Source organism: Mus caroli, unplaced genomic scaffold (genome assembly GCF_978045245.1).
Source record: "Mus caroli unplaced genomic scaffold, Mus_caroli_1 scaffold_12, whole genome shotgun sequence".
In the NCBI taxonomy this organism is placed as follows: domain Eukaryota; kingdom Metazoa; phylum Chordata; class Mammalia; order Rodentia; family Muridae; genus Mus; species Mus caroli.
The window spans coordinates 80,876,825-80,904,449 of record NW_028227267.1 but is presented as its reverse complement, the minus strand read 5'-3'; the positions used below and the strand labels follow the sequence as shown (position 1 = coordinate 80,904,449).

Here is a 27,625-nt window from a genome sequence, read left to right as displayed (position 1 = left end):
GGCACTGATCTAAGGATACAGAAATGTTATTGTAAATAATTTTACTTGTGATGTGTTAGAATGTCGGCTTGTGTCTAAGCGTAGCACACCAGGCCAAAGCAGTTCCACGAGAAAGAGATTTATTGGGAGAGAGAGGGGGAAGGTGGCAGTGGAAAGAGAAGTGGGGAAGAGAGAGAAGAGTGAGATGAGGGGGGCTCTCTTTATGGGTGATGACGTAACAATGGTAAAGGTGGGAGGTGAGCCAAGTGGATTCTGGGAATATGGTATTTGTTGCCTTGGTAACAGGTCTGTGGGTCACCTCCCGCCATGTGATGTCATGAGTTTGGGAGGTCCTGATACCAACAACTTGTATGTCCATTTATGTTAAAATAATAAAAGAATAAGTAAAAGCAGAAATGAAAAAAAGAAGAAAATATTTCCAGGAATTGAAAGTCATTTGAGGAAAGTTCTGATTGTCTGAAAACACTGCAAAGGTTGGGGAATTGAGTCCTGTAAACTCAGCCTCTTCAAAACATGAACTTGTTCCATTAGTGTGTGTGGTACTCCTCTCAGCTACAGCAAATAAGAGTGAGTTTACTAGAGATTTCTTACTATTGTTCGCAGCTGTTATTTAATTAAAGGTATAAACTATCTTTTATATGTCTCTATTGGAAAAAAGGTTTTTGCCATAGGTGGCTTGTGATTGCATACACCTTGAACTCATGAGAAATTAACTCCCACGGTCTTTCTTAACCCTCAGAGTATAAATTGTTTGAGGTTCAGAATAAAACTGACTATGGCATGTGACTTTAGTCTACTTCGTTTATCACCTCCATTCTCTCAGGTCCCACCTCCTCTAGAGCGGTAAACACCTTTAGAAGAATAATAATATTAGGTTTTCTCCTATGTAGATAAGTTCTTTGACTTTTTACCATGTCATGGGATCTTCCTCATAGAATGAATCATAATGCATTGTCTTGGTGGTGGTGTTGTTTGTTTGTTTTCTTTGTTTTGAACAAATGGTTGGTTACTCATATAACATTGGGGCCACTATTGTAGCAGTATATCTTGCAGGCAGGTCAGTGTTGTGGGGCACAGGGTTTGTAGTTGGGAGATGTGGATAATTAGCTTTCCTGTAGAGGAATTTTATCCCAGCAATAAGGCTGGAATGGAATGTTTGGCAAGAGAACACATCCAAAGTCCTAGGTCTGTGTGATTCAGATATGCCACACACACATTTCATATCCTTATGACAGGAATACAGATACATCCTTAGTACACACCTTTAAGCTAAAATTAATTTATATAAGGAAATAGCCATGCTTGAAATTAATGTCTAATTGAGAGGCACACAAACTTGAATGCTCAATTATTGAATTTGTCTTAGTATCTTTCTCTCTTTCTTCCTTTCTCTCTCTCTCTCTCTCTCTCTCTCTCTCTCTCTCTCTCTCTCTCTCTCTCTTTCTTTCTTTCTCTCTTTCTTTCTTTTGAAGTTCAGTAAATTTTAATGCAGTAAGAATGTAAAGCAATGAAAAATATATAATGATTTCATCTTACTATCTTTTTATTTATTTATTTACACTCCAGATTTTATCCTCCCCCACCCTTGTCCACCCTCCTCCTACTGTTTCACATTCCAGACCTCCTCTCCACACCTCTGTCTTCACAAGGATTTCCCCATCCCCATCCCCCACCCCACCTGACCTCTAAACTCCACCATGCTACAGGGGCATATGTTCCACTATGTTCATAGTAGCCTTATTTGTGATAGCCAGAAGCTCCCACAAGAGAAGAATGGATACAGAAAATGGGGTTCATTTACACAATGGAATACTACTCAGCCATTAAGAATGAGGACATCTTGAGTTTTGCAGACAAATGGATAGAACTAGAAAATAGCATCCTGAGTGAGGTAACTCAGACCCAAAGGATATAAATGTACTCACTGAGTGGATATTAGCAAAAAAAAAAAAAAAAAAAAAAAAACTTGTACAGAATAACCAAGATTTAGTCCACAGAACTCAAATATGTCAACAAGATGAAGCTCGCAAGTGAGGACTCCTCAGGTCCACTTGGGAGGAAGAAGAAAACAATCACAAGTGGGGAGGGAGGGAAGGATCTGGGAGGGGAAATGGATGCAGGATTGGGGTGGGGAGAGGGGAACCTGATCTGGTATTGGGTGAGGGAAAAGGACTGAAGCCCTGTGGGCCAACAGAAAGAATGGAAACAGGCAATCTCTGGAGATAGAAGGTTGGGGGGACCCTCCAGAATGCACCAGAGACCTGAGAGATGAGAGACGCTTAAAACTCAAAGAGAGGGACCTTAGATGAAATGCCTGACAGTAGGGAGAGAGAACTTACAGAGCCCACCTCCATCAGGAAGACAGGGCATCAAATGAGGGAGGGGGTTGCCATTCCACAGTCAAAGATCTCACCCATAATTATTCCTGTCTGAAAGAACTACAGGGATTGAAATGGAGAGGAGCCTAAGGAAAAGAAGTTCCAGTGTAATCCAGCTCAAGGGGAGATCCCAAGGCCTGGCAGTTTTACTGAGTCCACAGAGTACTCACAAAAAGGGACCTAGCATAACCCCACCCCAGAAGACCCAACAAGCAGCTAACTCTCAAGAGACTGGAGGCTCCAGGGACTTTAGTATCTTTTCAAAACTGAAGAGTACTGTTCTACATTTCTTGCAAAGAATCTATATCATCATGGTGCTTGATATCAAATCAAAAAATAGTTCCTGTGTGTAGAACGTCACCTTATAGAAACCCAGGACAGAGAAATTCAGAAGGATTTGATAAGGAGTCACTTATGGCATTGTTAAAATCTTTGAAAATATTTTCATTTTCATTTAAAATTAAAAAAGGAATGTTTTTCTTCACATTTCATCAAACAGAGTTAAGTGGAGAGACCTGCAGCTGTTGAACTCCTGTACAACAGCTTGCCACAATGTGGATGGGACTTGAATTCATTGTGCTAATGGCACAGCCCCTAGAGTTTCATGGACTTCTAATAATTTGAATCTGAAAAGGTCTGTCCATCGTAATGAGTAGTAGAATGGTGGCTGTCAGGGACTGTTAAGGTAGATGTGGCATGAAGTAGTTAAGAAAGTAAGTCCGTAATAAATTAGAAAGCAGGAAAATCTGGAATAATATTGAAGCATACACTGACATACACTGACTACAAACCTATTAATATACTTACTACATGATTCATAAAGCTAGAAGAAAGTATTTGAACTTTTTCACAAATTAAAAATGAGTGTTTGAAGAGATAAGTATCATTACACATTGAATCAAAACATAACCCATAATGTCATTAACAGGCAGTGTTCTTTAGATTTTCACCCTCATTTGAAAACAAAATATGTTAAAAATCATTTTTTCTGTGTGGTGAATGTTTTAGGGTACCAAGTAGTAGAGAACCACAGAGTTCTTCAGAGAAGAAGGTTAAAAGACTCCTATGAATAAGAATCTAAGACCTTTGAGAAAGTACAGTCATTAGGATTTAATGGCAGCTTATTTTTATGTACATACATAAATATGACTTGCTGTTTTAACTGATGTTAATCATAATGGTGTTATGTTTTAAACTAAAGGTAGCTGATTGTGTTATTTATTATGTTACATGAAGAACTTAATTAGCTTCTGTGACCTGAATGTCTTATAGGCAGCAACTTTAACTCAAGCATTTTCAAAATAATTTCTCCCCTCGCAAGAATAAGTTTCTTGAAATTTAAACTCAAAGCTAAACATACAAGAAGCTAGGAAATATCTTAAAGTGTTTTTAACTCCCTGAATTTTTAGAAGTCCAAAGAAAATACAATTTCTTTTTCCAGGGTAATGAGACAAGAAAGGTTGTAAGGAAAAAGACAGAGGACTACCAGAGGTAAGGAATAAACAGGAGAACAGGGAAAGCCAGGGGGAATGTGCAGTCTAACCAATTTTCAGCTAGACCTAAATTTGAAATATCCAAAAAGACAACTCTATCTACATAAGACACAGGTATCTAGTGCTCCTGATTCCAAGGTTGTGCTGACCTCCTTTAAATGATCTACATTTCACACTCCTTCTTCTCTGACTAAAAATCATCTGACTATGCATCAGTGACCTCCTTAATTCTGTTCCTCTTTATTTTCCTTTATAAAACCTCAATAAAGGGGACACATATATTAATTGAAATCAGGGGTGTGATATGCCTTTTTTCAATTCTTTGCATGCATGAAGTCCATCTTAGTAATTCTTCGGGATACATCTTTCTGCCAGTTTACCAAGGATGGCATTCTTATAAAATGAAATCACTTCTCAGATGGCTAGAGAGCTAGCCAAGGGCCAGGACTCAGTGCAAGCCTAGAGCATTGCTCTAGTGTTCATATACATGGACACTTGAACTACTGAACCCAATAGAGCAGAATAGTGACAGCAGCTGTCATTCATACACAGTTTGCCAACACTGTTGGCTATCCAAAACTATGCATATCTCAATTTAAAATTGTATATAATTGTTCCCAATATAACAATACTAATTTACAGAAACTAATCTTAATATGGTTCAAATAACTAAATCAGAACTAAGTTTCAGAATCAGATATGTCTAAAAACTGAAAATGTTTTGACACCAACAACACAAAAAATTAAGAAAACTGAGGTTCTAGTTGTAGCTTCATCTGTGACAGTATGGCTAAAAAGCATCACTTAATCTTCAACAGCCAGTTCATCTCTCTTGTTAAAGGAGGAATTTCCTACCAGGGTAAATAGAAATGAGAAAACACATGTCAAATGGAGGTAGCTGAGACCCTGAAAGGAATGAAAATGGAGACTGAGCTGAGCTCTGGCATGCAGGTGTTAGTTCATTCCTTTCTGTTCCTGACTATGAATGCAATTTAAACAGTTGCTTCAAGTTCCTGGCAGAAAACTGATTGGCTCTAACCTAGAAGTATAAGCCAAATAAACCCTTTCACCCATTAAAGGAATAAAGAAAAAAAGAGAGAGAGAGAAAGAAAGGTGTTTCTTAAATTGGAATACTTAGAAGCTTCAACTGTGAGATGTGTTATAAATGGATAGTCCTCACATCAGGTCCCTTAATTATGTGATTTTGTAGATCTGATTTGACCATCTAACCAGTAACCCAGAGACTCTAACTCTGATTTGTTTTCTAATGGCTTTAACTAAAACTTGACAATAATGTTAGATATTTAAATATAATAGATTTAAGACTTCTCTGAGTTCGTGACCTTCTGGAGGCAGAGAGCTAATTTAATTATGTGGCCAGTGGCAAAGGTTTCTTCATGATATTCTCAGGCCTCCAGAGTCTTCATGCATTTGCGGTTTTAGGTCATTAATCTATATACAGTGTATTTGATTTTAATTTTTTCAATGAGAAATGTAAAAATGACCAACACATTTGAAAATCCTGGTGTAAATTCTTTCTCTTTCTCAGGTCTGTGTTGCCTCTTGTAGTTAACCTATCTCTACTAATAGCCTTTAATAGGTAGATTTTGTAAACTAGATTATATTGTGGTATGGTCTCATGTGGGTATCTAAAGTGTTCTCTATAAATATTACCTCAACTCCTTCTACAAATATTTACAGACTTTTCCTCAGCTTCCTCATGCTTCCACATTCATTTTACAGTGGTTTCTGGAAAGTTTGTATTAAATATTATTCTAATAAGTTAACAACATATGTTAGATTTCACTTATTTCATGAAGTTTTAAATAATACAATTAGATGTGATGACATATGTCAGATAGCTTTTCTGTACTGTGACAAATCGCCTAAGAGAGATAAACTTAGAGGAAATAGTTGAGGTGAATGTCCATCTCAGAATTTTCCTCCTGGGATCATCTAGCCTCATTGTTCAGGGTCTGTGGTGAATCAGAGCTACATACAGGGAAAAGGCACAGTGGAACAGAGCTGGTGACCTGATTTCAGATGTGGAGAGAGAGGATAAGAGGTCTGGGGACAAGATATTACATTCAAAGGTACTCACTTTTTAATTTGCTTTCTCCAACTAGGCCACATATCATACCCAAATAAAGTCATCTTGCTATGAATTTATCATTGGAACAATTTATTGATTAAGGTGAGAACTTCTTCTTCCAATAAGTTTTCAAATCCCTATTTCAAAGAATTGTATTGGGGCCACAGCCTTCAACATATGAGCACCCCCTCCCAGGAAATTCCATATCAAAAATTATCTGCAACCTTATTTTTAAAAAATACACGTTATATTTCCCTCTATATGTAGAAAATCAAGAAAGGCTATAAAATAGTCTATTTTATAGACTTTCTTGACATCACACAATTAGACTTAATTCATTGGCATTAGAAATGGCTGCTATGGTGCATCTCCCTCCCCTACCCTGGAGTCATTCACTCAAAGTTCATTCTCAATCTTTTCATCCAATGAAACTCTAATGTTTAAATTTTACATTTCTAATAATCAAAATGTTTAATTGCTCTCTAGTTCCTCCTATATTAAAAAGGAACCTATATTTCTCACTCTCATCTGCTGTTATTCTTATTACAGTTCTCTTGTCTGTAATTTGTCTGCTTTAATAGCATATATATGCTTCAAATAGAATTGTCATTCCAACTACTATATAAATGGTTGTGTGCTCTCAAAAACCTCGGTGCTCTGTTTATTCATGTCTGACTTGCTCTTATTCATCAGAATTATCTTAAGTCTTATCACTTGATATCCATTTCACTGATTTTTTATGTAAAACTATTTCAAACAATTTTCTTCTGATCTATGAATCATCTTAAAGACAGACCCCCTATCATGGCAGCAATGCCTTTCATCCTTCTCCCCATGTATCTCAAGCAACACTTCTTAATACAATAGAATAACTGATCCAACTTGAAACCCATCCCATGGGCAAACACCAGTCTGTGACATTATTTATGATACTCTGTTATGCTTGCAGATAGGAACCTACCGTAACTGTCCTCTGAGAGGCTCTGAGATGACTGAAATTGAAGCAGATACCCACAGCCAAACACTGGACACAGAGGTCTGCTCTTATGGAAAAGTTGATGGAAGGATTGAAGACCCTGAAGAGGAACTCCACAGGAGGACCAATGATGTCAACTAAACTGGACTCCTTGGCGTTCTCAGAGACTGAGTCACCAATCAAAGAACAAACACAGGCTTGAATGAGGCCCCTGATATGTATGTATAAAAAAGCAGTTCAGTCTCCACATGGGCCCCCCAACAACTGGAGCATGAGGCTCTCTCTAAAGCCTGACTGTCGTATCTTTTCCCCAACGAGGCAGACTTGTCAGAAATTTCATCCTCTGAGGCACCTACCCTGGCAGAGACTTGATGAGCCAGGGTTGGGGGGATGCCCACCCTCTCAGAGAAGACAAGGGTGTTTGGGGGGGGTCTCTGTGAGGGCAGAAAGAGGAAGAGGTAGTATGATGTAAATTAATTAATTTTAAAAAATACAATAAAGTAACAAGAAAAAATTAATATGCTATAAAAATTAGACATTACAGACTCTATCAGGGTGCTTCCTAAATATAAATGTTCTTCACCGCTACTGTATATGTATGTGTACATGGATCTCTCCTTAAAGTATAAAACGAGTTCCAAACTGAATTTTAATTTTTAAAAGCTGGAAAACTAGGCACTAGCAAACTGAATACAGAATTATTCACATTACAGAAACTCATTAAGGGCTTTGCCTGTGATTGATTGGCTGAAATGACTCTCAATTAACACATACAATTAATGATAGGAAATTAGGTCCAGTGTTCAACACAATAATTGTATTGCTTCTACGGCAGTATATTGAAAGATCATTTCCCTAATTATTTAAAACCTAAAAGGAAGAATTTAGGTTACAAACATATGACTCATTTAGTATCACTAAAACTTTCCATTATTCTGGTTTTTAAATTTAATCCCCTCTCTAATGAAAAATCAGCTCCAGTATCTATAGTTGACAGCAACAGGAAGGCTAATGTGCCTGCTTTAGTTCCTTAAGCACTAAGAAAGAACAGGATTGAAGGCTGACCTAATATGTTTTACTTTAATGAGTTTTAGACTTAGGGCTTTATTTCATTTTGCCATAAACACTTGGATACATTTCTTCCGTAGGATTTTGTGTAATCCGAGCTTTTAAAAACTAGTAATTAAATTGCCCAACTTCAGAAACAAATTGCCATCTTTGGCAGAATTAATTGGGATTAGCTTCCAGAAACCATGTGGTTTCCAGTTCAATAGCAACATGTGGATGAGGCAAAAGATATGGCAGTGCTGTAGTTGCTAATTCGCGATCATTTAGAGATATGGCCAGAGATGGAGCCTAGTGAATTAGTGGTAAAGTGCTCTGCAGTGTCACACCTGGGGTGTGATCAGCGGTGCCAGTCCCTGTCTGCTTTTCCTTCCAGATTTTCCTTACTCAATCTCAAATGATATATATTTTTTCTTCTGATAATTCTATTTAAAATTATAAAACCTTAAAGTGAGCATCTGCAAAAGAAACAATGGGGTCTTTCCTCCCCACCCCCTGCCGCTTTATGGACTGAGAGGGAAACTCAAATCAATCTAGACTAAATATGAACATCACAGACAGCAGTATCAAAGACATCAAGCAGACATGTTTGAGAGGAGGTCAGACTAACCAGCGACCACAAGGGCACCCATGACCAGCAGAAAAGTTAGAGACCATATCCAAGCTGGGGTAGGGGAAAACACAAACAAATCACAGGTCCTATTTGACTTGAGAATCTGAGAGCCATACAGCCTTTGCAACTTAAAGCTGGGGACTAAGGCGAGATCACCCCTCTCTTTTTACAAAGGAGAAAATTGAATCACAGGGGCTCTTTGTTGTGTATTTCTGCTTTCAATAACTGCTAGCAGCATTACAGAATCAAGCTGATGTGCTAGAAACTACTGTACATTATTTCCTCCGTATGCACCTTTCCTGCTACTTACTTGGCTCACTCTTCATTTCTCACTTTTTTACTTTTATTTCTTTCATTTTATTTGTTAACACATTAAATCATTAGTGTCTTCAAGTTTTCAGACACAGTACTGGAGACTGGGATATGTGATTCTCACTGTGCGGATGTCAGTCCCTTCCCCAAATATTTCCTCATGCAAAGAGCATCTACATGCTCAGGTATTTACTCAGAGTCATTAAAAACCTCTTCTCCTTTACCTGGGGTTTTACTCTATCTTCGAAGAATAGCCCTTGTTTTCCTTCATTTCTGATTACCCGGATGTCATAACAGCATTTTCATAATTTAAAATCACTCCCCCTCGCCACCAGAGTTACACACTCATAGCTGAAAAGGCCATTATAGGAAGTACCTAGGATAAGCAAAGGCTTTTCTTATCCGTCTAAATGTTGTTATGCTAGGAAAGAGAAATAAATGCATCAACTTAAATTATTAATACATTAGCATTAAGCCTTTAATTGCATATCTTCTTTCCGTAATAATGCCTTAAACCGATTCTCTAAAATATGACCTTCCTCAACTGGGAAAAAGAAAGGTCTGTTTTGTTTAAAGTGTGAAAACGGAAGTGCTATTGGGCATGCGAGGATCCTCGGCTGGTCAGAAGAAGCCTGTTGAGCTAAGCATGACTTCTGGAGCCTAAGCAACAGAAGGAAGAACCCAGTCTATAATGCTATCCTCCGACTTCCACATGCACACTTTGTCGTAGTCACATCCCCATCACTTACACACACACACACACACACACACACACACACACACACACTCATCATCATCATCACCATATATTTTTAAAATGAGCTAGAGTAGCATAAGGAAAGAATGAGGTCAGCAAGCGGTATGGCCAGTTTGCTTATGAGATTTTGTCACATAGGAGAGTAAAAGACTTGTTTTCAGAGTGAAAATCCAGATTAGAGCAATTAACTAAACTCATGACTAAGGTTCCTAAATATTTCTATCTGGAAACTAGAAATCAAGTCTACCTCATATATATATATATATATTTTTTTTTTACATAAAACCATATTAAAAATTTAAAAAGTTTTATTTTTTACATTTCAAATGTTGCCTCCCTTCCAGTCCCCCTCCAAGAGTTCTTCACTGCAACCCTCTCCCCTTAGCCTCTGAAAGGGTGCTGCCCTTGTACCTCCTGCCCACTTCATGCCCCATGATTTAAAAACATTTGGTTTCATATATGGCAAATAGCAACCATTTTAACTAGAACCAGATAGGAAATATATTGAGTCTTCGGCTGCACATTGATGTTTCTATTGACATTCTTATATTATTTACCTCATATATGTTCCAGGTAAAGTAAGTTGTGGATGGTCTACATTGTCTCTGTTTAGTGTAACACAATTTTCTCAATTTAAAAATAAAATATCTGAAGGATATGGTGCCTCACCTCTAAACAGAGTATTGAGGAAGCAGAGCTAGGCTAATCTCTGGAAAAGCTAGACAAATATAGTGTATATAGAATTTTCTAGTTCAGTCAAGGATATAGAGTGAGTTATTTGTCTTGAACAAATAAAATAAAATAGAATAAAATAAAATACAGAACAACAAAATTAAATCCATAATTTATCCTACCACAAAAATCATTAAACATATTCTTGTTAGTTTTGTTAAGGTGTGATGGAAATATATGTGTGTGGTATCAGGAAATCTCAAGATAGTTCTATTTTTCAATAATTCTCTGAAATGATTATATAATGGAAATATCAAAGTCCATTTGTTGGCTTTTATTTTAGGTCGGAAAATTAGCTATGCTAAGGAGTAAAAGTATTTATTCATCTTTGGACATTGCCTGTCTTATTTAAAATATCAACGGGCATTCCAAATTCCACATTTTATATAAATTTCTAACAAAGGCAAACAATAAGTTGTCATTAATATTTCATGTAAAGAATCCAGAAGTAACTGAGAGGAAGCAAAGAGTCAAAAGGCAAGTGATGGGGAAGATTGATGCAAATGAACGGGCGATTATTAAGAAGTCTTGCAGGAGGAAGTCAGCAGTGTGGGGGGCATCAGTTGAACTAAGGAATGAAGACTGATTAGGAACAGCTGGCCGAGGGAGGAGCTGGGAAGACCATAATCACCCGATGTGAATTCAATATAATTGATTTAGATTACTCAGTAGTCTCAGCTATGTGCAAGCTCCACAAGGCACTTTAGAAATAGAATGGGATCTTTCCGTCATTAATTTCTTTGATGTCCTGTAGAATAATCCTGCAGAAGCACAGAGATCTGTCTTTGTCAGAAAAATATCCAGATTCATCTGAAAATAATACAGTAAGGAAAAGTACAACTCAAAACAAATTTTCAAACCAAATGAAGAAACTTCCATCTCCCCCTTCTTTACCAAGAAAATAAGAGAAATTCGAAAATGAAAGTCTGAAAAACATTACTATTATTATATGTTGTATTTTAATAATTTTGTTTTCAAGAACCGTAATATGCCGGGCGGTGGTGGCACACGCCTTTAATCCCAGCACTTGGGAGGCAAAGGCAGGCAGATTTCTGAGTTCGAGGCCAGCCTGGTCTACAAAGTGAGTTCCAGGACAGCCAGGGCTATACAGAGAAACCCTGTCTCGAAAAACCAAAAAAAAAAAAAAAAAAACAAAAAAAAAAAACAAAAAAAAAACAAAGAACCATAATATATTTTATAATCAGAATTTTATCTTTCTCCATAACTTCTAAAATAAATATATTTTGTATTTTATATTAGTATATTCTTAGTCATTATTAGGATATAAAAATTCTGAATTGACTTGTTGAGTAATGTGGCTTAGTACCTCAGCCACGCCTATATATATCATACTTGCTGCATATCAGAACAGTGCAGTTTCCAAAGAAAATTTCTAAGAAATGGCCCTAAGCCATTATCCACATAAGAAATTCTAAGCTTGTAAGCATTTGCTCTTATTGGGATATTGAATTATGTCATATGAAAAACTATGATATAGAATATTTGTTCATCTGAACACTTAGGGTTAGTTTTATCAAATTTCATCTTTTCTGTAACAACTAGAAAAACTAATGATCAAGGTAATAAATGATACTCTGTTGTATGGGTCCCAAATATGGGACTACTTGGTTTATAGCAGGGTTACTGTAGTTGAATTATACGTTATGCCATGCTTTCTGAAGAACTCCCTTAAACTGTAATTATGTAGAGCCTTAAACTGTAACTCCATCACACATGTCTTCACAGGCAAACAGTGCTGATATTGTTGCATCTCTGTCACATTGTCCATGGCAAGTCTTTGGATGTCATCAGCTCTTGATCTTTTTGTTAGTAAGCATACCGAAGTGGGAGAGATCACTCGTTGCTTCACAAAAAGACTGATGCTATGCTGTGCTTACAGACAGGAGCCTAGTATGGCTGTCCTCCAAGTGGCCCAACAAACAGATGACTGAGACAGATGCAGATATTTATACCCAACCATTGGACGGAAGTCGGGGACCCCTGTGATTGAATTAGGGAAAGGCTAGAAGAAGTTAAGAAGGAGGGCAACCCCCTAGGAAGACTAGCAGTCTCAGTATCAACTAGCCCACACCCCTGAGATCTCTCAGACACTGAGCCACTCACCAGGCAGCAAACATGAGCTTGTCTGAGGCCATCAACACATATGTAGCAGAGGACCTCCTGGTCTAGCCTCAGTGGGAGAATATGTGCCTAACCCTCAAGAGAAGTGAGACCCTAGGGAGAGGGGAGGCCTGGGTGTGGGTGTCTTCTTGGAGACAGGTGTGAGGAGGAATGGGATGAGGAACTGTGGGAGGAAGAACAGAGAAGGGGGCAATGGCTAGACTGTAAAGAAATAAATAAAAGTAATAATAATTTTAATAATGCTAAAGAAGAAAAACTGAACTAGCAAAAATATGGTACTTGTCAGTAAATGCACACTACAGCATGTGGTTAGGTAGAAGGTTTATTTTGTCTGTGGTTACCAGCTTTGAGTTTCCAATGTCTCTATGACGTATATATTCAAATTGCCTAAAAATATTGACCCTTTTTTGTTTGCATTAATACAATCCATTATATTTACAAAATAGAAAGAAAACACAGATGTTAGGATTTGATAGAAAATTTTAAAGTATATAGTTTAGGGATTTATAAATAAAATTATTGATAACCCCCCACCCCAAAAGACTGTTCTCTGGTATTCATATCATCAGCAAATATAAGAAATGAAGAAGAGAGGTGTCCAATGACTTTCCTATTATTGAATGTGATTCAGATACTTTCTATTTTATTATTAAACCAAAGTACACCCCAACAAGCATGTAACCATAACAGGAAGTGACATTAATGAAGTTAAGCGTGAAGATGCCACATTCCAGACTATTAGCTTGGTCATTTTATGTCATTTTCTATCATCTTCACAAAATACAAGTGGCAAATGAGACTTGGTTGTAAATTTCTTTAATTCCCAGTTCCTAATGCAATGCTAATGTGAATATTTCAGCATGAGCTATACTTTTTAGGTGGTGTTGTTACTGAATATGCTATTTTTCTTCATTTTCATCAGGCCGTGAATTCTTCATAACTATTGTAAATCTCCCAATTGAGTTGAATTAATTTCAACACCTACTCAAAATTCAACAAATATATAAATGTCCTATAATCAATAGTATAGAATTCTTGTAATCTACTCTTATCTTTCCAGATATTAAAATGTCTGAATATTGTCTGCAATGTCTACCTATGCGATTAATCCTCACACATATATTAGCAAACAAAATTCTCACTGAAAGAATCAACAATACCACAGGAATGGATTCATAGGCTGCAAAAAGTCAGAAAGTATGAAGTGTATACTCAGATAAATATGGATTGTGGGGTAGTGAATAAATCAAAATTATATGAACTCACATACTGATTGTAATTGCTGGCCTTTCAACAATTCAATCAACATATTCATATTTAGGAAAGTACAAAAATAGCCAAGCCTAACTTTCAAGTAAATGACAAGTATTCTTTCTTCCTGTGCCCTTGATTTACTTTCTATGTTGTCTTTAAATCCCTAAGAAAAATAACATCCTTATCCAATGCTCTATTTTTTTTTTAACATTGAGCAGAACTGAACTGTAGTAAAATGAAGGAACTCTAAGTTTTGAGTCCATACTCTGATCACTTAGATATAAAGAATCCAGAAAACCAAAGTGTCAGAAAGCATTCCTAAGAATCCAATGGTACATATTCCCACTTGGAGAACATTGAAGAGATATGGAAACAGTGAAAGAAAAATAGAAGGACAAGTGAAGCAAGCAAGCAAGCAAACAAACAAACAAAAATACCCAAAATACAGCTTGAGATATACCTTCAGAGTAGCTTTCTTAAAGGTGAGCAAACTCAGAAGATTGATCTAATTAACTCTGAGTCATTCTACAGACATGCATATAGGAGTATACTTTATGTATTTATTCATTTATTTTCTTTTTCTTTATTAGATATTTTCTTCATTTACATTTCAAATGCTATCCTGAAAGTCCCCTATACCCTGCCCCCACCCTGCTCCCCAACCCACCCACTCCTGCTTCCTGGCCCTGGCATTCCCTGTACTAGGGCATATGATCTTCTCAAGACCAAGGGCCTCTCCTCCCATTGATGTCATACTAGGCCATCCTCTGCTACATGTGTAACTAGAGACACAGCTGGGGCGGGGGGGGGGATGGTTAGATTGTATTGTTGTTCCTCCTATAGGGTTGAAGACCCCTTTAGCTCCTTGGGTACTTTCTCTAGCTCCTTCATTAGGGGCCCTGTGTTCCATCCAATAGATGACTGTGAGCATTCATTTCTGTATTTGCCAGGTTCAGGCATAGCCTCACAAAAGATAGCTATATCAGGGTCCTGTCAGCAAAATCTTTCTGACATTTGCAATAGTGTCTGGGTTTGGTGGTTGTATATGGGATGGATCCCCAGGTGAGGCAATCTCTGGGTGGTCCTTCCTTCCATCTCAGCTCCCAACTTTGTCTCTGTAACTCCTTCCATGGGTATTTTCCCCCCATTATAAGAAGGAAGGAAGTATCCACACTTTGGTCTTCCTTTGTCCTGAGTTTCATGTGTTTTGCAAATTGTATCTTGGGTATTCTAAGTTTCTGGGCTAATATCCACTTATCAGTGAGTGTATATCATGTGTGTTCTTTTGGGATTAGGTTACCTCACTCGGGATGATATCCTCCAGATCCATCCATTTGCCTAAGAATTTCATGAATTCATTGTTTTTAATTGCTGAGTAGTACTCCATTGTGTAAATGTACCACATATTCTGTATCCATTCTTCTGTTGAAGGACATCTGCGTTCTTTCCAGCTTCTGGCTATTATAAATAAGGCAGATATGAACATAGTGGAGCATGTGTCCATATTACAAGTTGGAACATTTTCTGGGTATATGCCCAGGAGAGGTATTGCTGGATGTTCCAGTAGTACTATATCCAATTTTCTGAGAAACCGCCAGACTGACTTCCAGAATGGTTGTATCAGCTTGCAATCCCACCAACAATGGAGGAGTGGTTCTCTTTCTCTGCATCCTTGCCAGCATGTGCTGTCACCTGAATTTTTGATCTTAGCTATTCTGACTGGTGTGAGGTAGAATCTCAGGGTTGTTTTGATTTGCATTTCCCTGATGATTAGGGATGTTGAACATTTTTTCAGGTGCTTCTCAGCCCTTCAGTATTCCTCAGTTGAGAATTCTTTGCTTAGCTCTATACCCCATTTTTAATAGGGTTATTTGATTTTTCTGGAGTCCATCTTCTTGAGTTCTTTATATATATATATATATATATATATATATATATGATAAATTTATATATGTTGGATAAAGTGGGCAAACTCAGATTGGGCTAATTAATTCCGAGCCATTCTACAGACATGCATATAGGAGTATACTTTATTTTAAATGAATTAAATTGCACAATCATGTACACTATTTGGAGTTAATATACCACTTAAAAAACATAATTTAAATAGAATAGCACCAACATTAAATTATGGGAGAACTCAGTGTAGTAGCCTTTTGCAAATGGACTGCTGCATCCCATACCTCAGGCTCTTCATAGATTTTGACATTTATTTTTGAGTAAGGGTGCTAGTCAGGAGTCAAAGGTAGAAATTCTACTGGCAAAACCAGCAACTAAAACTTAACAATTAATATTTTACATCTAAAACTAAAAGCTTTTTTACTAAGATAAGGTATTAACCTTAGATAGACCAAAGATCAAATACAAAGCCTAGTATTTCTTCAAACAATATGTTCACTTTAATGTGAAATTAACAATATTTTATACTGAAGTAAACCGAATTAAGAGAATCTCTTTGTTCTGCATGTCCCATAATTTTAATTGCCCAATTAATTGGAGTTGTTCTGCTCATAGTAACAGGAGTAGCCAGCTCAGTTAGTAAGTGCCACAGTGGTGGCACCCAGATGCTTACTCAGTAAGGGGAAAGCAAATTACCTTAGTGTCTTCATAATCAATAGCTAAACACCTAAAAACAGTGGCCAGACAGAGACATGAAGACCACTTTAGTCATCAGTCATTAAGAATTTTCCAGTATTTCTTCAAATCATATGTTAAGAACACACTCTGTCATTAATGGTCATTTGGGAAAGTGGAATGAATTTTTGTCTAAGGAAACTTCTTGAAAATTACTACATCCTGTGGAGAAACTAAGAAGAGCCAAATGGTACTTCATAAATTCTATCAGCATAAAGAAACAAGTATCTTAAAGTCAGACAAATGACTGTAGGCTCCTTTCCTTTTTTTGGAATGGAAGGTGAAATACTGAATAAAAAACAAAATAAATATGTAATTCTATATAAGTTATAAACTGTTGACATTATGTTCTTCATATAATTGGTAACATTTTGTTCTTTCCATCATTGATACTATGTTAATCATTAAATTTCTCATTAATGAATATCACATGAATCCAGATACTTTGATTAATTAGCAGATATGATTCACGTGTTTAGGTAGGAATATAATTCCATATGTGTATATATCTATATCTATGTCTATGTTATCTATATGTAGAAAGAAGTATATATAGATATGTATTTACACATTTTTAAATATGTGTATTGTACATATTTTACACCCACATATATAACCATATATAGAGATATATGTATTTTCCTGACTTCAAAATTTTATACATATGTGTATATACATTTACCACTTGTGACTTCAAAAATAGTATAGAAATGACAATTTTTCAAGTAAGAAAAATATTTAAATAACACAACTTCAAAGATAAAATGATTGTATTTGTATTGTAGTCAGAATAACTGACAAATATAAATAAAATGTTAAAACTTAATGCCTTAATCTTTAAAAAGTAATTTTCTTTACATTCATATGCAAAAGTAATACAAATTTAACATATCAGAAGCATATAATCAAATTTAAATAAAAATAATCAATAGAAATAATTGTGGAATACTTTAGGTGTCACAGTTATTAGATAATACATGTTATGTGCTGATTTAATGACTAAACATTGAAGGTTCTATTAATGTCTTATTTGTTCAAAATCTGGGAGATAAAAGCAAAAGCTATTATAAAGAAGAAGGAAGAAATAATAGAACTTGAAAATACACTCTGAAATTAAGCTCACACGCTCTTTTCTATTGTATGTTCTAAATCAGAAGCTTCAACTGTCCACAGGTACAAATTATTAGGAAACAAAAATCTTTATTTTGTCCATATATTACAACAATTCAACACGGCATTTGTCTTGTCGGGGGTAGGTGATTAATGGACAGATTATTTGAAGAACATAGAAAGTTAGTACAGACTATGGGTCAATAAGATGTACTTATGTAAGAGTGCCATCAAGGCAGACTGGAGTCCATGGTTGTCCTGGAGCACATGCTCAGGGGGACTGCCGGACAGCTTCCCTGACAACTCACCTTAAGGGTTACAAGAAGATGTATCAGTCTTAGAGAAAATGCATAGAAATTATCCAGCGTAAGGAACAGGGAGGGAGGCCAGGCAGTGGTGTCGCACACCTTTAATCCCAGCACTTGGGAGGCAGAGGCAGGTAGATGGATTTCTAAGTTCGAGGCCAGCCTGGTTTACAGAGTGAGTTCCAGGACAGCCAGGGCTACACAGAGAAACCCTGTCTCAAAAAAACAAACAAACAAACAAACAAACAAAACAAAACAAAAAAAAACAAAAAGACAAAACAAAACAAACAAACAAAAAAAACCAAGAATCAGGAGGGAGGAGGAGTCAAAGTGCAGGCTTGGAAAGAAGGTGGTTTCCATCGGCATGGATGTAGAAGTCTCAAAGGATGGAAAATATGCTGGAAAGAATGTATAGAATACGCAGTGTTTGAAATTTCCCATAGGCACTGGATTTTGACAGTCAAACTAAGTCAAAATAAATTCAAAGCAATCTCTGTTACAGTACATTATATTACCCATACTAAACACCAAAGAAGAAATATTCGAAATATTCTCCAGCATTTTCAAAGAAAATAATATGATAAATACAGAGGAATAATGATATCAATTAGACCAATTTATTTTCAGAAGTATAGGAGGCCAGAGTTAATAAAATGTAATGTTGGAATACTGGCAAGATGCCTACTCAAAAATCTATGTTCTGGGTAAAAATACATAAAAAATGAAGCAAGCTGGACAGTTTTGGAGTAACAAAACAGACATTTTACTGTCAGAAACCTGCAATACAAAAGATAATAAAATTATCAGTCTTGGCAAAAAAATATCAGATGGAAATTCTATTCTATTTAAAGAAGAGATGTAAAATAAAAATGAGAATACACATTTAGTATTGTTTTCATGATTTTTAAAACATCAATATCTGTGCAGAGTGTGGATGGGATATAATACATCTAAGATTTTCTTTCATTTGCATTGTGGTATGTAAAGAATGAGATGTGTATAAATACAATATAATTTTAAGTAGACCGTCAAAAGGATACTAATAATGCTTAACTCCTACAATAAATAATTTTAAAAGTATTAAAATGAAAACAAGGTAAAAGTCTTCATCAAGGCTACTAATTTGGCACTGTTATGCATAATCATTTTTTGCCATCTGTTTATTTTTGGTTTAAGATTTACCTATCAGTTTAACCAGGAGTATAGAATTCTTGGTTTTCAGATTGATTTTTTTATTTAATTTTTGAGATTAGAATATAATTTTATCACTTTCTCCTTCCCTCTCCTCCTTCCATACTCTTCCATGCAGCCTCTCTTGCTCTTTTTCAAATCCATGACCTCCCTTTTCCATTTATTGTTCTTTTATTAATACATTTATAATAACATACAAGTTTCAGGTACCTCAAGTATGCATTTTCATGTGTTTATGACTGGGTGATTGACTAAAGCGGGGTTAAGAACACCATCTATAGCTGCAGTACTTGAATTGGGTGAAAATTTATTGGTGTAATTTATTCATTGTGGGAAATCAAAAGAAAACTTATAAAAGTTTTCAAAGTTTTCTATAAATTGTTTCATTAAACATTTAAAGTAACTTGCTTGTTTGATTGTGTAAGCAAAGTTAAATAAATCTTTATGTCATTTTAAATTAATGTGTGGCTTATTTGGTGTTGGTTTTCTTAAATTACTGTTTCACACAAACTTTTAAGCATTGAAAAATGTTAGAAATCTTATACTAGAGTGGCTCCAACCCGTGTATATTATCCAAACATAGAAAAACAGAAAATCAAGTCTTCTTCAGTCATGCTACCAGTAAATCAGCTTCATGTGATGTAAAAATGGACAGAGATATGGTCATATACGTTTTATTATATAACTCTTCTCGGTGAAGAAATCCGTAGCATTAACAGACATCGCTGGAAGAATATTTGTAAGTTTTCAGGATCTATGCAATTTTTACTTTTGACATATTTTGTAGAAAATAGTTTACACATACACAACCTTTGTTACATGTAGGGTTTAGATTTTGCCATATTCATCAGCTGTATTAGCAGGTCCAGCAGGTGGCAACTAAGGAGAAAAAAGTTGAGATGTGTTGAATTAGAAACGGGGAAAGACATAAATTGAACTTGAGGTAAAGAATAGCCCAAAGTACAATAAGTACTTAGAATAAGTTTATTTAACGAGCGATTTAGTGAAAGCTGATAAGTAAATTCTCCTTCACTTTCAAAGGTCAGATATAAATACGGAAAAGCTAAAGTAATCATCATTTTACATTCCCCCTGAATTGCCACAGTCAGTGCTGTGCAAACAGGCAGTCACTGAGGGAGTTCCTACTGAGCAGCACCAGAGGCAGAAAGGAGACTAAAGGCAAGGAGATCTCCTGAGAAATGTGTGAATATATAAGTGATTTTGAAGCTTGACGTGTAAAAGAAAAAATGTGATGAAAAGAGGAAAGAGGACAAACGAAAAGAAGATTGCAGGGGATGTTAAAACAAATAACAAGACATTTTTCAGACATGAAAGGAACAAAAGGTCAGTCACAGAGTGAGTGGAGTTTCTTACAGATGGGCAGAACAATTTACTGACTGCAGAGACAGGCTTTGCTAAAACAAAAATCAAATGAGTTCATTGCCTCTCTAGCCTCTCAGAGGACTTGGGGAACAGAATCAGAAATAGATATAAGTCTCAGGGGAATGAGAAAAAAATATCAAAAAGAGACTGGGCTATGCTGCACAAGTACCTAAAATAAGACCAGTTACTTTAAAAAAAAATCCAGGAGCTAAAATCACTCATAACAAATATATTATTAAATAATTTGCAAGGAATATTGGAGCAGAGTCCTAGCTTTCCCAAGTTGTGATTTAAGTGACTGAAATTGGGACAGTCATGAGACAAGTAACAGCTCCACTCAGAAACCATCTCCACTGCAGAAAATAGCACTTGGAAATAGCTTCCCTAGTATTTGTGTAGCCTCAGTGTAGCAGTTCATATGGCAGAAGTCAGCAGGTGGTGGGTCCACTCCCAGAGGTTATCATCCCTCTACTGCGCAGAAGGAAGTAGTACCAGCAAAAATTGCTTCTGCAGCCAAGCCAAGACTAAACATAAAAATAGATTTGGACATTGGGACCCATAACATCTCTTTCACAATAATGTTCGAATAATTGCATCTTGTTAGGTCAAGCTCTCTGTTCCCATAGCTCAGCCTTCTGGTTCTCTGAATTGACCATTTAAACGTGTATCTCATGGTTAATGCTAAAAAACAGAGACATGACTTTATGGTGAATTCAAGTAGACAGGGAAGAGGCCATATAAAAGTTCATAATATTATTTGGGATGGGGAAAGAAACATAAAATAAGAATAAAATAGAAAAGCAGGAAGACACCTATGAAAATTATATAAAAGGAGAATACTTTTCCTAAGTTCAGAAAAGTATGATTTAGGGGAATGGGGGGGGGCAGACCATATTAGAAGCCATCAGATCTTATGTTTCGTATATAATGACAAGAGTCATAAAAAAGGCATTTTAACATAATTTGTTACAGAGGCTACAGCTCCATAAACACCTCCATAGAAAACATATTGGCTAATTTTTTGTCAACTTGTTGGCATATTTTGATGACCAAGTGTTTGGCCAAAATTTTGCTAAGTATTTCCATAAAGGCGATTTTTTTAAAGGATAACCATTTAAATCCATGTACTTTGAGTGGGCAGATTACTCTATGATTGATTTCTATCCAGTTGATTGAGAGCCCTCACAAAGCAAAATTGTCTCTTCTGAACAAGTAGAAAATGAGTCTGTAGACTTCCTGTGAATCCAGTTTGGACCTTGGGCCACTAGCTTTCTGGTTTACAGTATCAGATCGTGACATCACAAAGCCTCACATGGACACAATCCCTAAATGTAATTCCTTTTTTATAGTCGTCTGTATATCTATAGTAAAATTTTAACAGTTCTAAATTCTGCATATTGTGATTGGAAATTATGATGTCTATATTTTACATATTTTCTTACTTTTAAACAAATCATATGAACTTATTCATGATTAGAAAAACTTTCAGATAACTTGAGAAGCATATTTAGCTGTTGGATCATTTGAGAATTTATTCAATTGAATAGTCCTCTAAGAAAATGAAAATGTGCAAAATATATTCATTATCAATAAGATGAAAATTTTGCTATAATGTTGTGGGTACTCTGCGTCCTTTTTTGCATTGAAGATTAAAATCTGATTCTTTAAATGTGTGACGTTTAAAGGTTCAAGGACAGTAGCCAATATATGTCAGCAATCTGCTTCAGGTACTTCTCGTTGGTGTCTTCTATCTCTTGGCCTAAACCTGCCCATGTTCTACAGGCTTTTACGTGTTTTTCTTAGTGACTTACTCTATCTGAAAATATATCAGCATTTGTTTTGTTTTGTTTTTATTTGTTTGTTTTTCGAGACAGGGTTTCTCTGTGTAGCCCTGACTGTCCTGGAACTTGCTCTGTAGACCAGGCTGGCCTCAAACTATGAAGTCACATGACACTGAAAAATGTTGTTTGATAATCGATTCCTTATTTGCTTTGCTGACATGATTTTCTACCAGCACATTTGTGGAAATCATCTTCCTTGGGGAGATTGAGAAGTATATGAAGACTGTTGACCCTTTTGGACCCCAGCCAGTAGCATCAACCAAGATAGAACTTTCTGCACCTCTCACAGGCAGACTGACATTTAAATAGACCTGTGCCTTTTCTTTCCAGTTATCCTTGGTTTTCAAACACATACCACTTAATTGATGCCAAGTCCATTCTGCTATGGATCAAGAATTCCTACTTTACAGGTAAGCTTTTTCTTCATCATTCTTACAACATATTTAGATATCACAATCTTCAACTTCTTTATCTACAGCACCAATAACTCCTGTGTCCATTTATTTCTCATCAAAAGTAGCAATACTGCATTCAGCACCAACTTCAAGGAGCCTCTAGTAGTCAGTAAAAGGAAATGATTATTTAACTTCATCTGTTTTTCTTTTTGCTTTTCTCTCTCTCTCTCTCTCTCTCTCTCTCTCTCTCTCTCTCTCTCTCTCTGTGTGTGTGTGTGTGTATGTGTGTATTTACATGTATGTGGTATGTGTATATGCATGTATGTGCATGCATAGTTTTGAGTAAATATGGATGCATATTTTTGCATGTCTATACAGGTCCTAGGTTGATGACATGATTATTTTTCAATCTATTGTCTGTATTGTTCTCTGAGGCAGGGGCTCTTTATAAAATCCAGATTTCATTAATATTGCTAGTTACAGTAGTCACCTTGTTCCTGGGATGACCTGCCTCCTCCTTTGACCCTACAATTACAGTACAGTGTCATATCCACAAAGCTTTAATCTGAATTCTGAGTTCCAAACTCTTGCTTGATGATAAGCACACTAAATGCTGAGCCACTTCTGTAGCCCTTAGCTTCATTTTGATGAAGTTGACTATGTACAAGGCATCAAAAAGGAGAGACAAAATTCTAAAAATTAATTTAGTCATAGGATTGTTTTTGAGAGATGACATGTAAATAAATGTCTACATCAAATAAAGAGATCCTTAGCAAATAGAAGAAGTGATCCAATCCAAATTTATTTTGAAGAACCAGTAAGTGTCTTGTAGGATCTTGTAAGAGCATGAATAAATCAAATGTAGTTCTACAAATGTGAAACTTCTAGAAAACTTTTATGTAGAATTACCTTTAGAGTCCCATTTGTGACATAGTTGACTCACAAAAACTCTACCGGAGGCCTTTGAACAAGTTATAGACATGTATACTCATGAAAAGTCTCATCCCTAGTCAACCTACACATCTTTTATAGCCTCAGTTTTCTAAAAGGCTTTGTGAAGTTCTGATGAATTATTATATGCCCCTATAATATGATCTGTAGAGGAATTTTAATCCAGCAATGTGGCTATGCTGGCAATGATTCACACCCACAAAACTAGGTCTAAGTGATCCAGTTGGACTGCAAAGACACCACATATATCCCTCTGGCTTCAATACAGACATGTCCTTAGTACACACCTTTAAGGTGCCATTAGTTTGTAGAAGAAAGCTGAAAATGACATCTTATTGAGGGACAGAAAGGGAGAGGAATCAGAAATATTTGACAGAATGAGACAGAGATAGGGTATAAATTATACCTCATCTCTGTAAATGATATGTAACAATTGTGTATTCTTTTTCATTGGTATAGACTGCCACAGGGAGGGACAATTTCCTGAGCATAAACAGTGCAGAGCCAGAAGACTTTCTTTCTTGATTTGAGGTTGTGTTGTCATCATACTAAAATTCTTTAGAAATTTTGAATGTTGTACTTCAAGTTTTCACTAGTGTTTGACCACCAAATATGTTTTGTGTGCTTCTTATTTAATAAAATAAAATAAAATAAAATAAAATCACTGTAAGGGTAGAGAGATGCCTCAATGCTAAAAACGCACCTGTTTTCTGGCAAAGGATCAATGTGACATCCACATGGTGATACAAAGTTGTCCAGTAACTCCAATTCTAGAGTTTGAATGGCCTCTTTTATTTCCTGAGTACATTAGACACACATATGATACACAGACAAAGATATAAGCAAATCACTCATGTATGTAAAATAAAAATTAAAAGATTTTTCATAGAAATTATTTGAATGTATGTGTTAAATTTGAGTATGTTGACTTTTCCCACTATTTTTTTTTTTACAAACTATTTCATGACCTTTCACAATTCCAATTACTCTGATGATTTTGACTCCAACCCCTAACAAAATCTATGTGTGGTAGGAAAGTGTGCACACTCAGGTAACAGCTAATGGGTTTAATATGGTTGTAATAGATTACTGCCTTCACTTTAATCAAAAAGGCGTAGTATTCTGTAGGTATAAAGTGATTGTGGAAACAAACTATAATGGATAAAGTGAACTAGTGTTTATAAGAAACATTTTGCAGTCCCAAAGGTGTTGCCCTAAAATTACTCCAGAAAAAATTAAAGAACATTTTTGCAGTTTCCACAACACAACAGAGTAGTTGTGTATTAGTATAGGAAATTGTAGGAATGCAAGCTTGTTTAAAGCCACAATTTTGAATTTTAATAAAAATGGGATATATTCATTAAATGCAATGGAAATGTGTCCATTTATATGTGTGTTTTAGAGAGCACACTTTATAGACAAAGAGTTCAATAATGGGTAAGAATCCTTACCTATCTCATTCAAGTCTTGAAGGATCACAGCTAAAATTTTTAATTGCTTCTGACAAAAAATTGTTAGCAAACATGGAGAAAAGGAGTGATTATCTCTGTAGGAAATCCATAGCAAGTCATTTGCTAGAGGCTTCGTTTTAGGTCAGCACTCTGCAAACAGCTTACCAAACAGCTTCTATTTTCAATGTGTTTTTTAACGGTAAATGAAGAATAGGGTTACAGACCCCTTCAGCAACTTGGCTACTTTCTCTAGCTCCTCTATTGGAAGCCCTGTGTTCCATCCAATAGATGACCGTGAGCATCCACTAAAGCAATATAGACTAACCAGTAACCCCTGAGCTCATGTCTCTAGCTGCATATGTGGCAGAAGATGAACTAGTTGGCCATCATTGGGAAGAGAGACCCATTGGTCTTGCAAGGATTATATGCCCCAGTACAGGGGAATGCCAGGGCCAGGAAGTGGGATTGGGTGGGTTGGGGATCAGGGCAGGGGGAGGGTATAGAGGACTTCTGGGATAGCATTTGAAATGTAAATGATGAAAATATCTAATAAAAATTGTTTTTAAAAAAGAGTACTGTTAATATGACCATTTCTCACATATATGATAACTTTTATAGATGTGGATTAATAGAAGTTTGCAAAATCCAGGGATCTTGTTTTACAGTTTATCAGTGTATAAATTATAACAAGACACAACTATATTTGAACAAAACAATTTAATAAAAATGAGATATATTTTGTTTAGGTAATTCTAGCAGAAAAGGGTGTCACATAAATAAGCAAGTGTTCATTATTTTTTTACAAGATATGATATTCACTTACTAGCTAAGACTAACATATGCATACATATAATGATATGTGTACTTCATGTATGTTTGTCCACACTGCCTCCCATAAGCAAAATGTAATGCTGCTAATCTAATGGAAACTGTTTTTTTATTTGGTCAAAAGATTGTGAAATTTCCATGTGCAGCTGCAGTTTACCTGTTTGATGAATCAACTGTCCATTATAAGATAGGGCTTGATAGTTGAGAAGAAAATAATGACTTGATGGCTATTTCTTACCCCAGATAAATAGAGAGTATTACATAGGAATATTGGCATGGTGGTTAATTTAGAGACAAAATGCACTAAGATATAGATTCAGGTTATTAAGTTTGTGTTATACTTAAGCTATGACAAAATGACTGAATATCAAAGAATACAAATTTTAGAATGGATATAATAATTAATATCCATGAACATTTTAAACTAAGTTAATACAGATGTGATGTTAGAAATGCTGTTCTCTGAGTTCATATGTGAATATGTACATGTTCCTAATGTATCTTCCTATGTACATCTTTGTACTTGCATAGTTCAAGGGATAAACATCAAGTAAGAAATTGGAATCTACCTACTTCTTTGTCCACATCAAATGTGATCAATATCTCTATGAAAGGATGAAACATGGACAAAGATATTTGCAGAGGAGGGACAACTAAAAATATCAAAAGATGGCTATCTCTAATCCAACATGAGATTATAAAATTGATCTTCTCCACATGTATAATATATGCAGACATATGTATGTTTATGTGAATGTAATTCTTTTCTTTCTTTTAAAATAGATCAACATGTACATGATGAGTAGTTTAATTGTTACTATGTCACAATCTTAAACTATCAGGAAAAAGATTCTCAATGAGCAATTACTTAGATCAAGATAACCTTTGGCATGTCTCTGAGGAATTACCTTGATAATTAATGTTAATTAATATTCATAGTCTAGTTCACTCTGAGCAGTACCATTCCTTAGCAGAGGATCAAGGGTTGTGTGAATATAAAAACTGGCCTGAGGACATATGTATACATATATACATATATTTTTTATATGTATGTATATTTATACACACACGTATATACACACACATATATATGTACATAAACACACACACACATATATATACATATATATATATGATCAATATCTATATGAAAAGATGAACATTGACAAAGATATTTGCAGAGGGGAAACAATTAAAAATACCAAAAGACTGCTATCTCTAATCCAACATGAGGTCATAAAATTGATCTTCTCCACATGTGTAAGACATGCAGACATTTATTTGTTCTGCTCTTGACCCTAATGTGATGGGGTGAGCTGTGTTTGAGTTCCTTATGTCTTGCCTTTCCAATGTACTGGACTGTCACTTAGAATTCTGAACTTAAATAAATCATTCCCCCTTAAGTAGCTTTTGATCAGAATGTTTTATTACAAAAATAGAACTAGAAAGAACAATTAATGTGTGTGCATGTATACATGTGCATGTGTGTTTTGTGTGGTTTGAGTAAAACCATATATCCTCATTTATTTCTATATGTGCATTTGTATGAATTTGTTCAGAAACCTCTCAGTTCATTTCTGAAAAATCCTGACCACATGTATCATCATCCTGCTCTCTTTGACCTCTTTCCTTGCAGAAAGCCTACTGTAAACTTCCAGAGTCCTCAGGAGAAATCTACACTACAGATCTTCAGAGTGGATCTCCACACTAATTACTGGAATT

At 35.7% G+C, this 27,625-nt stretch overlaps 1 long non-coding RNA gene across 2 annotated transcripts; it reads left to right on the top strand.

Annotated features, from left to right (window-relative positions):
• Nucleotides 1–339: 339 nt before the first annotated feature.
• LOC147001920 (uncharacterized) lies at nucleotides 340–27,625 on the top strand. Of its 2 annotated transcripts, XR_015044752.1 has the most exons (5): nucleotides 340–567; nucleotides 5,998–6,065; nucleotides 6,913–7,157; nucleotides 22,609–22,688; nucleotides 27,540–27,625. It is a non-coding gene; the product is annotated as an uncharacterized LOC147001920 (long non-coding RNA). The 2 variants fall into 2 exon arrangements; XR_015044751.1 differs by lacking the exons at nucleotides 22,609–22,688; nucleotides 27,540–27,625 and having other exon boundaries at nucleotides 6,913–7,273.